Source organism: Nicotiana sylvestris, chromosome 9 (assembly GCF_000393655.2).
Source record: "Nicotiana sylvestris chromosome 9, ASM39365v2, whole genome shotgun sequence".
NCBI classification, from domain to species: Eukaryota; Viridiplantae; Streptophyta; class Magnoliopsida; order Solanales; family Solanaceae; genus Nicotiana; species Nicotiana sylvestris.
This window is the reverse complement of record NC_091065.1, coordinates 22063913-22076502: the sequence shown is the minus strand read 5'-3', so window position 1 is coordinate 22076502 and position 12590 is coordinate 22063913.

Sequence of the window (12590 nt, the reverse complement as noted above, 5' to 3'; positions counted from 1 at the left end):
CCGTTTATGTATAATATTTATGTAGATTTCAACATGATAATCAGATACTTAAATTTGAGGTAAGTGTGAGATTCAGCCTCTTGCGTGCATGCTTTTTTAAAAACATGGGTTATGAGCGAGCATGTACTAGGTCATTGTATCTTTTCGATAGACTGTTATGCATCTTATGACACATTCGTCATACTTTTGAGATACCAAAGCATGCTTTATTATTTATTTTCAGTAACTAAGCATATCATACTTTCTTGTATTGATTGTGAGCACGATTATTATCTATCTCATTGATATACGCGTTGAATATTCATGACATGACTATTTTATATCAAAAAATATTATTTGACTTGCACTGGTGCTCAGTTGTGATAAGGGCATAATAGTATATTGTTGTTTGGTCTAGCTGTCCTATTTCACGAGAGCCTATGAGTTGGCCTAGTGGATCCTATATCCATGGGGACTTATAGTGTGCGCTAGTTGGTCTAATGTATATCTTATTTACGAGGACCTAGTGTACATTAGTTGGTCAAGTGGACACTATCCACAAGGGCTTATTGTGCATGAGTTGATCTAGCTGTCCGACTAGAGTGCGTGAGTTGTGGTGTGACTTGTATACCCGTTTATGATTCGTTGCACATGTTATGCTTGATTGAGATTACATATGTTATATTATATGCACATGCATGATATTTAAAAGACTTGCTCCACAAGGGGCTAGTGTGCGACCACTCAGAGTCGGGGACTACAACAAGAAGGCCAGGGTATGACCACTCAGAGTCGGGGACTACATCCTCAAGGCCAAAACACAGGCAGCAAAAGATCCAAATGAAGGAAAATTGGAAACAAACTGGGACGGGCCATATAAAATCACCGCAGCAGCAAGCAAAGGAGCATTCCAATTAGAAACAATGGAAGGAAAACTACTACGAAACAACGGGAATGTCGCCCACCTCAAACATTTTCACTTCTGAGAAATGACGCCACCCAAGTCGTACTCTTTTTCCCTCACCCGGGTTTTATCCCAATCGGATTTTCTCAGAGAGGTTTTTAACGAGGCGACGAGGGGGACGTCTCGATATTCAAAGTATAATTCATCGCCCGGCCTGCCGATAGCATCTCCAGGCCGAGCAATGAGGGGACTAGGTACAAGGAAATTACTCTGTTGAATGTAAAATCGACATGTATCTCCAACGCATGAATGAAATTACTATTTATGTTAGTATGGTATTTTCTTTTAAGTAAAGTATTTTAGTAAAAGTTTTATAAGCATAATTTTGGATAGTTGTCATTATTACTATTTTCGGATATGGTAAATTATACTCATAATATAAGAAAGTTTATGAGATTTTGTTTATTGTAAATATAGAAATTATTTTCTCACAAGAAAAGAAGGTTATAGTTTTACCATTTTAAGAATTAAGCGTACGAAAATTTTTACTCTTTATATGAGATTAGGATAATTTGAAGTTGAGAAAAATATATGCATTTTTTCTTTTTACATGGATGTTTTAAATAATAGTATATGTATTTATTTTATATGATACCACATGACCATGATAGTAAGTTATATAAGGTGTGTTAAAAAAATAAGTAAAATTTTAAGTAATTTGAAATAATTCTTAATTATACGGGTAATTGGTTAATTATCGCGTAACGGGACATTAACTAATTAACTAATAAATTCGATAATGATTAATCCCCCCCCCCCCAAAAAAAAACGTGGCAGTCCCCCTTAAAGTTTAGATGACTCTTAAAGTCATGGGAAAGGTGGCAAATTTTGAAAACTGGTAGTTGGTAGTTGGTATACTAAAGCTCTAATTCATCATGTCACAGTATCGACCAGACTGTCTTAGCTTCAGAGCTATGAGTCTGTTCTTGTACTTGTTGAATCTTCTTTTTTGTATCTTCTGGACAAATGTATCGTCCTTTATCTGTCAGCTTGTAAATAAGATTTCATTACATATGAAAATATTTTTATTTGCAATTGACGAATACAACTGATTACCTAAATGTAAATTTTGATAATGATGTGTGCTATTTCTTATGCACCTTGAGTTGTCAGGGAGCTTGATGGCATATAGAAGTGGGGCAACCAAAGAAAAGAAATATTGATAGCTATACCGTAGGAAATGTTCATAAGGTTTTAAGCTCATCAGTTTTTATTATTGAGTAACACTATGACTAATTAGCTCCTAAAGATCGAGCATGTGATAATTCAGTGGCAAAGCTTAAGACAATGTGTAGCTTTGGCGGTAAGGTATTACCTCGGCCTAGTGCTGGGAAACTCAGGTATGTTAAGGTTATCCCTTCTTTCTTTAGGCATGATCCAAATTATACAGAAGAAACGAGCAAACGCACAATTTTCATAAATGAATCTATTCATAGAAGTATTAGAGATGCCTATGTTTTTGAATTCCCATAAGTCTTATTATTCTATTGTCTATTCATGAGTCTCAGAAAAATACGTAAGTTGAAAAAAGTTTATTTCACGATATTAGTCAGAGGTAAAATGGTCTTACGACGTTCCGAGAAGTTTTATTAACGTACTTCTCATGCATTGCACTCATTTACATGTGCATATACGTACTGTTTTGACACGAATTCTTGTTTTATCTCAACTTGGCTAATAATATTTATGTTGCTTGTTTTAGATGGAGAACATGACATTCTTTTTTGCTGAACTTGGTCTTATGAATTACAAAACCACAATATCATACTGCCCATCAATGCTAGCAGCATCATCCATTTATGCTGCTCGAAGCACTCTCAGCAAAACTCCACTATGGACTCAAACTCTGCAGCACCATATTGGCTACTCAGAAGATCAGTTGACGTAATTTTCCTCAAGAACTCATTTCCGTTTAGTATCTTAATTAGGTTGATATTAAGTTTCTATAGTCTCATGAGTTTAACTTTTTTGTGTAACAGGGAATGTGCAAAGCAATTGGTTAGCTATCACTTGGGTGCTGCAGAAAGTAAGCTGAAAGCAGTATACAGGAAGTTTTCGAGTCCAGATAGAGGTGCTGTTAAATTCATACTACGGAGAATCCTGCTGATATGCTAACTAAGGTGGTGACTGCGATCAAGTTTCAACATTGTTTGGATTTGATCAACATTGTTGAACACTGAAGATTGAAGATGAAGACACAACCAAAATTTGTTATTGAGAGAGAATTGAAAATGTGGAATTTTGCCAAGGTGGAGATTTGTTGAAGTTTGGCAAAATGCCAAAGTCCCACATTGGTTGGGAGTTAAGTTTGGGGGGGATTTTTCCCCTATAAAAGAAGGCCTAATGTTTAGGATTGAAATACACCTCTCATTTGCCTTCTCATCTGTTTAAGGCATTTGTATCTTCTCTCTTTAGTATTATTTCACTTGTATTTTTGGAGTGAAATAAAATATTGGTTGTGTCCGAGGAGTAGGCAAAATTAGCCGAACCTCGTAAATTCTGGTGTTCCCTTTATTGTTGCTTTATTGTCTTATTTATTATTTGGTGGCTGTCATAATTTTTGGTATAGTAGTTGTGACTTATTCACACTATATACATTTGGCTTCCGCAACAATTGGTATCAGAGCCAAGGTACTGTCTAAGTATGCTCTGTGGTTGCAGCATAGTCTGATCTTCCACATCAGAAAAGATTTATCTTGGTAACTGAGTCAAGGTTCTGTCTGAGTATGCTCTGTGGTTGCAGCTTAGTCTGATCTTCCACACCAGAAAGGAAATAATCTTGATTTGTGTCGTCAGCTATTAAATAATATTTGTGTCAAAGATGGGAGACAATAAACAAGAAGAATCTACATCAAGTGTCAACAATACGTCATCATTGGCATCTTCGCTTATGACAAGAATTGTGTCAAATGCGAAATTTGCGGTCGAAATATTTGACGGGTCCGGACATTTTGGGATGTGGCAAGGCGAGGTTCTAGATGTCCTTTTTCAACAAGGGCTAGATCTGGCCATTGAAGAAAAGAAACCAGATGTTATTGGAGAAGAAGATTGGAGAATTATCAACCGTGTTGCTTGCGGTACTATTCGATCCTACCTTGCTAGAGAGCAGAAATATCCATACACAAAGGAAACTTCTGCAAGTAAATTATGGAAAGCACTGGAGGATAAATTTTTGAAGAAAAACAGTCAAAATAAATTGTACATGAAGAAGAGACTGTTTCACTTCACCTATGTTCCTGGTACCACGATGAATGAACATATCACCAGTTTCAATAAGTTGGTCACAGATTTGCAAAATATGGATACAACTTATGATGATGGTGACTTGGCCTTAATGTTGTTGGCGTCACTTCCTGATGAGTACGAGCACCTTGAAACTACTCTACTCCATGGAAATGACGAAATTTCTCTCAGAGAAGTTTGTTCGGCTTTGTACAGCTATGAACAAAGAAAGCGAGAAAAACAGAAGGGCGGAGAAGGAGAAACACTGTTTGTGAGGGGTCGTCCTCAAAATCAAACGAGGACAAAGAAGGGAAGATCCAAGTCAAGATCCAGACCCAGCAAAGATGAATGTGCCTTTTGTCGAGAAAAAGGGCACTGGAAGAAAGACTGTCCGAAGTTGAAGAATAAGGCCAAACATAACAATGGAAAGGCTATTATGGATTCAAATGTAGCTGATTGTGATGATTCAGACTTCTCATTAGTTACAACAGAGTCATCAACATCATCAGACATATGGTTGATGGACTCGGCTTGTAGCTATCATATGTGTCCCAACAGGGACTGGTTCGTGGAATTTCAAGAAGGAGAATATGGAGTCGTCCACACAGCGGATAACAACCCTCTTACCTCATATGGCATTGGTTCAATACGATTAAGGAACCATGATGGAATGATCAGAACATTGACAGATGTTCGATATGTACCGGATTTGAAGAAGAATCTCATCTCTGTGGGAGCCCTAGAATCAAAAGGGTTCAAAATCATTGCAGAAAATGGAGTGATGAGAGTATGCTCCGGTGCACTAGTGGTAATGAAGGCTAATCGGAAGAATAATAATATGTACCGCTATCGTGGCAGTACAGTTATTGGGACAGCGACAGTGACATCCAGTGACGACAAAGAGGCAGAAGCAACCAAGCTATGGCACATGCGCTTGGGACATGCTGGAGGAAAATCCTTGAAAACTCTATCAGATCAAGGATTGTTAAAAGGAGTAAAGGCTTGCAACTTGGAGTTTTGTGAGCATTGTGTCAAAGGGAAACAGACAAGGGTTAAATTTGGTACAGCGATCCATAATACTAAAGGCATTTTGGATTATGTACACTCTGATGTTTGGGGTCCTTCCAAAACACCTTCATTGGGTGGGAAGCACTATTTTGTAACCTTTGTTGATGATTTTTCCCGAAGAGTATGGGTGTATACAATGAAGAGCAAAGATGAAGTGTTGGGAATTTTTCTCAAATGGAAGACGATGGTGGAGAATCAAACAGGCAAGAGGATCAAGTGTATTCGCACAGACAATGGAGGTGAATACAAAAATGATCATTTCAATAAGGTCTGTGAAAATGATGGCATCGTCCGACACTTCACTGTTAGACATACACCACAACAGAATGGAGTGGCAGAACGTATGAACCGGACCTTGCTGGAGAAGGTACGGTGTATGTTGTCCAATGCTGGCTTGGGCAAAGAATTTTGGGCTGAGGCAATTACATATGCATGCCACCTCATTAATCGTCTACCATCTGCTGCTATTGATGGCAAGACACCATTTGAAAAATGGTATGGAAAACCTGCTGTAGATTATAACTCTTTGCACGTGTTTGGCTCAACTGCATATTATCATGTGACGGAGTCAAAATTGGATCCAAGGGCAAAGAAGGCTATTTTTATGGGAATTACTTCTGGAGTCAAAGGATATCGCTTATGGTGTCCTATGACAAAGAAAGTAATATTCAGCAGGGATGTTACCTTTGATGAATCTATGGTAAATAAGGTAACAGAAGATACCAAACAAAATAAAGGTGCTTCTAAGCAGGTGGAGTTTGAGGGAAAATTTATTTTTCCTACACAAGAAGCAGAGGAGGAAACAAATGAAGATTACCCTCTGGAAGGAGAGCCAGTAGAGGAGATTCCAACTCAGGAACCTCAACAACAACTTGAATCAATAGCAACCAGCAGGCCAAAAAGAACAATAACGAAACCTGTTCGTCTCATAGAGACAGTTGCTTGTGCAACCTCAATTGTAGCTGATGATGTTCCTACCACTTATAAAGATGTTGTCCAAAGTTCAGAAGAAGATAAGTGGAGGATTGCCATGAATGATGAAATACAGTCCCTTCATCAGAATCATACATGGAGATTGGCCAATCTCCCGAAGGGAAAGAAAGCAATTGGGTGCAAATGGGTATTTGCAAAGAAGGAAGGATTTCCTAACCAAGTAGATGTTCGCTACAAAGCAAGATTGGTGGCCAAAGGATATGCTCAAAAGGAGGGAATTGATTACAATGAAGTGTTTTCTCCAGTTGTAAAACATTCCTCCATTAGAATTATGTTGGCTTTGGTAGCACAATTGGATTTGGAACTAGTTCAGATGGATGTAAAAACTGCGTTTTTACATGGAAACTTGGAGGAGGAAATCTACATGACTCAGCCAGAAGGATTCAAAGTTGCTGGAAAAGAAAATATGGTGTGCAAACTTGAAAAATCGTTGTACGGATTGAAACAATCTTCTAGACAATGGTACAAGCGATTTGACGAGTTTATGTTGCGGCAAGGGTACAAGAGAAGCAAATACGATCATTGTGTGTATTTGCACAAGCTTAAAGATGGTTCATTTGTATATCTTCTCCTATATGTTGATGATATGTTGATAGCTTCCAAGAATTCGGAAGAAATTGATAAGTTGAAGATTCAACTGAAGAAGGAGTTCGAGATGAAGGATTTGGGTGAGGCAAAGAAAATTCTTGGCATGGAGATAATTAGAGATAGACGTTCAAAGAAACTCTGTTTATCTCAAAAGGAATATTTGAAGAGAGTACTTCAACGTTTTGGCATAGATGACAAGACTAAGCCAGTTAGTACTCCACTTGCTTCCCATTTTAAGCTAAGTACTATTATGTCGCCAATGGATGAAGCTGAACGAGAGTATATGTCAAAGGTACCATACGCAAATGCTGTTGGTAGCTTGATGTATGCAATGGTTTGCACAAGGCCTGACATTTCACAAGCTGTTGGAGTTATTAGCAGATATATGCACAATCCAGGGAAGGAGCATTGGCAAGCTGTGAAGTGGATTCTACGGTATATTCATAATACTGTAGATGTCGGGTTAGTTTTTGAGCAGGAAGACAATCAGTCTGTAGTTGGATATTGTGACTCAGATTTTGCGGGTGATATGGACAAACGAAGATGTAGTTGGATATTGTGACTCAGATTTTGCGGGTGATCTGGACAAACGAAGATCAACTACTGGTTATGTGTTTACTTTTGCAAAAGCACCAGTTAGTTGGAAGTCTACTTTGCAGTCAACAGTTGCTTTGTCTACAACAGAGGCAGAGTACATGGCTATTACAGAGGCTGTGAAGGAGGCAATTTGGCTTCAAGGATTGCTAAAGGAGCTTGGTGTTGAACAAAAAGGTATCACAATTTTTTGTGATAGTCAAAGTGCTATTCAATTAGCGAAGAACCAAGTTTATCATGCAAGGACGAAACATATTGATGTTCGGTATCATTTCGTACGAGAAATCATAGAAGAAGGAGGAGTCACAGTGAAGAAAATTCATACTACGGAGAATCCTGCTGATATGCTAACTAAGGTGGTGACTGCGATCAAGTTTCAACATTGTTTGGATTTGATCAACATTGTTGAACACTGAAGATTGAAGATGAAGACACAACCAAAATTTGTTATTGAGAGAGAATTGAAAATGTGGAATTTTGCCAAGGTGGAGATTTGTTGAAGTTTGGCAAAATGCCAAAGTCCCACATCGGTTGGGAGTTAAGTTTGGGGGGGATTTTTCCCCTATAAAAGAAGGCCTAATGTTTAGGATTGATACACACCTCTCATTTGCCTTCTCATCTGTTTAAGGCATTTGTATCTTCTCTCTTTAGTATTATTTCACTTGTATTTTTGGAGTGAAATAAAATATTGGTTGTGTCCGAGGAGTAGGCAAAATTAGCCGAACCTCGTAAATTCTGGTGTTCCCTTTATTGTTGCTTTATTGTCTTATTTATTATTTGGTGGCTGTCATAATTTTTGGTATAGTAGTTGTGACTTATTCACACTATATACATTTGGCTTCCGCAACAATTGGTATCAGAGCCAAGGTACTGTCTAAGTATGCTCTGTGGTTGCAGCATAGTCTGATCTTCCACATCAGAAAAGATTTATCTTGGTAACTGAGTCAAGGTTCTGTCTGAGTATGCTCTGTGGTTGCAGCTTAGTCTGATCTTCCACACCAGAAAGGAAATAATCTTGATTTGTGTCGTCAGCTATTAAATAATATTTGTGTCAAAGATGGGAGACAATAAACAAGAAGAATCTACATCAAGTGTCAACAATACGTCATCATTGGCATCTTCGCTTATGACAAGAATTGTGTCAAATGCGAAATTTGCGGTAGAAATATTTGACGGGTCCGGACATTTTGGGATGTGGCAAGGCGAGGTTCTAGATGTCCTTTTTCAACAAGGGCTAGATCTGGCCATTGAAGAAAAGAAACCAGATGTTATTGGAGAAGAAGATTGGAGAATTATCAACCGTGTTGCTTGCGGTACCATTCGATCCTACCTTGCTAGAGAGCAGAAATATCCATACACAAAGGAAACTTCTGCAAGTAAATTATGGAAAGCACTGGAGGATAAATTTTTGAAGAAAAACAGTCAATTTGCTAAGAGTTTTTGTAATGAATCAAAAAGTATATGTACTCTTTTCCAGTTAAACCCGACCATGAACAACGTCATCTTCTTCTCTTGATTAAGAAGAATGATTCATCCTACTATGTAGCTCTCCACTATTATAGATGTTCAATTTGCTTACTGGGACATGAATTATGCTTTGCTTTTCATTAAACACAGAGCTCTATGCTAAAGCTCCATATAGAATTTATATTTCGATGTGTGTGTGCGCGCGGGCGTGTATAATCATCCGAAAGTTTTAGGAAATAATTAAACTTGCATTGTCAGGAGTTGACAGCAATACGGCTTCAAATTTTGCCTGACTGATAGCAAAAGCATGTGTCCCTTTTCATCATTCATGTGAGCTCTGTAGTCGTTTTTCAATTTTTTACTACTTACCTTTGCTTGCGTGTTAATTCCTTTTATTCGTTATATCTAGTTGAGCAGTCTGCAGCGTCTATTTTCACTGTGAAGCCGAGGAAGCATCTTTGCTCGAAATGAAATTTAAGGTTAACTGTGAAGAGTTACTTATATGTTGCAACTACAGAAATCTTTATGCATTATGACAAAAACTTATCATAAATAGGATTTAATAATTTTCTCTAGAAAGTAGTTAGCAAAATGTAATATTGATAAACTAGTCATCTTTTACCCTGCACAGATAATTGCACTTCATTTATTCTTGTCATATACCTCACTCTTCATCTTGTAGATTTTTAGTTCATGTATTGCTTGAACTTTCATCTCAATAGAAATTCATGAATTCTTGTACTTTCCCTTTTTCAGTGAGTTGAGCAAGGAGGAGTGGTTTAGAGTAATGCACATGTCCACTATTGAATGTGAAGCTCTAACAGAATTCAAAGGTATACGCGACACAAAGTTTGCCTCCTATCTATAAAAAATAGAAAAGTTTGCTTCCCAATATGATTATCGGATATCAGCTTAGCAGTTATTTTAATCAGGATTTGGGTAACAGTATGTAAGCTATTACTACTCTTAGCTCCGTTGGTGAATGGAAAGTTGTGGTGACATTCTCTATCGAATGGACAATAACCTTGAATGTGCTCTGTTAGCAAAGTGTAAGTGAAGAAAAGCACTGCTTTTTTGTGTGAAATTTAACAGTACTACTTCTCTTTGATCATTCTTAGAAAATATTGTGCAAAATTTTGTATCAATTATATCACCTAATGCTCTTAACTACCAATGTTTCAGTTTTGTATGTATGTTAATAAAAAAAAATGATCTGTACAATGTCGTTTTCTCTTGGAAGGCTCTTTCATTTTTTAGCTGAAAACTGCGTCTTGAAATTCAGTAAATGGAGGAGTGGCCAGTGGTTGATAATGAACTCATATAGCGAGCAAGATCATTGGTGGTATTATCAAGGTAAATAAGTGATTCTCCAGAAAATGGTGCCTATTAATTTTCAAGGATTCTCTTGGCTTGTTTATTAATTGCTTGTCTTTTCTAATATTCTAGACTACTATGCATCATTTATTTCTGTTGCAAAAATTATTTGTCCCTTCATTCCCCTATTTATACTCTCCCGTCACTTCCTGTATAACATGAATGGTTGCTTTGACAGGCAACAGTAACACGATTTATCAATCCTTTGATCGGTGAAAAAACTAAAATGATATAAAGCTTACAATTTCTGAGGTAATATTGCTTTTATTCCCCATTCTATGCTTTTGTGTACAATCATTCAAGCAGTGTACGGTCTCAAATCTCCATGCTGATATTTGAAGCTAACTTCTTTTCTTTTGCAGAAGGAGGTTGATTAGAATGATGTGATGCTTGAAGTTTCAGTTCAAACCACGTCTAGAATTTGACAAGGCGGATTCCTGGCCTAAAATTGCTCATATTTCCACCATAAGAGTCGATGGGAAATATGTTGCAATTACAGAAATTTTTATTCATTGTAAGAAAAGAAAAGACACAGTATAGGCTGAAATTAATAATTTTAACTAGGAAGTTCATAGCAAATTGTAATTTTAACAAACTAGACCTTTTTACCATTAGCATACGTAGATATGTCAGCCGGAGCCCGGATATGCATAGTCTTTTGAAATACGAGTGAATCTTACTTGAAAAATCTATTACAGCTCGTAGCTCAGTTGGTGAAATGGATGTCGTGCTGACATTCTCCATTGACTAGACAATCACCTTGAATGTGATCTGTCAGCAAAGTGTAAATGAAGATCTATGTGGAATTTGACAATACTACTTCTCTTAGGAAATATTGTGCAAGACTTTCAGTAGGTACATTTTAGCCTTATCGCTGTAGGAAAACTGCTTGAGTAGATTTTGCAATTAATCTTGTTCTTGTTACCTCTGCTTTTTGATAGTTGAAAGGATGAGCAGGAAGTCAGATTGTCTAAATTAATGTATGGCTCATCCAACAGCAAATTGTTCGAATATTTTGTGTGTTTGTGCGCATATAAACACAAAATTCGAAATAGAAAAACCTGGCTAACCTTCTTTGCAATTGTTGTAGTGAATGCACACTTGCTGAATTGACCAAATATGGTGGTTAATCCTCAGTATTTACATTGATTGACGGTCACCTCATCTGGTATGCTGGCTGAAGTTCTGTCCTCTTATTAACATAATCTATTTTTCCAGTTAACTTGCCCGCGATATCCTTTCCCTGGTAAAGAAGAAGCAAAGGTTCTAATACAACTGGTCAGATATATGCAGAAGATAAAAGGTCCAGATAAAGGCAACCTCGCTTTCTCAGTAAGGTAGCGAAGCCTTGAAAAGAGTTGCATCAATCTTGAGATTTAAAGAGATTGGGTAAGATTTTCAATGTCTGCTTCCATTATTTAAGCACATGTTATATCAAATTGATTTCAAGTTGATGTGACCGTATTTGATAGCACATACTAAGATCTTATCAGTATAGCACAATAGTTAAAACATCAGTTTTTGTTTTGAATATTCAGAGGTTTGGACTGAAGATGCAAACATTAAGCTGATAATTTTGGATTATGGAGTTCCTTTCAAAAAATTTCTATTACTCAACCTCAAGTAGCAGCTCAGAACTAGGGGAAAGGCAAGGAAGCTTATGCTACTCGGAATGGCTTCAAGGTTAGATAACAAAAACAACTCACTCATGTTTCAGTTGCCACGATCTTTATATTTGTACTGGTAGCAGTTTTTAATTTACTCGCTAATATTGACAACAAAACCAAGAAAGATCCATCTCTTATTAGTTCTTCTATCTTAGTTGATGCATATTACCTGTTCAAAATATGATGCAGTCCTAATGCGTTTATTGCACATTCTTGTCTAGCCATTCTTTCACTATCTATCCTCAACTGCCCATTGCTTCAACCACGTCTATAATTTCAGATGTAAGTTATTCTTTGCTTCAGTAGCTTTTTATTGTACATTACTTCTCTTTGCTTGTTTGTTAAATCTTGCTGTGTAGCATCTATTGCACTGTTAGATGAAGCCGAGGAAGCATCTGCAGCGTAAGATGAATTTTAATGTTAGGTGACAAAAAATGTAATATCTTGCAACTACAGAAAATTTTATACATTGTGTGGGAAAAAAAAAAGTGGTATAGGTAGAAATTAATAATATGCTCTAGGAAGTTGATAGCAGAATATAGTATTATCAAACTAGAAGTCTTTTTACTATGCACATACATAGTCTCAAAATTTTTCTACAGGAGAGTTCTTGATGGTATTATCAAAGTAAGTGAATCTCCAAATACTGGCACATTTAAGTCTACAAGATTTAA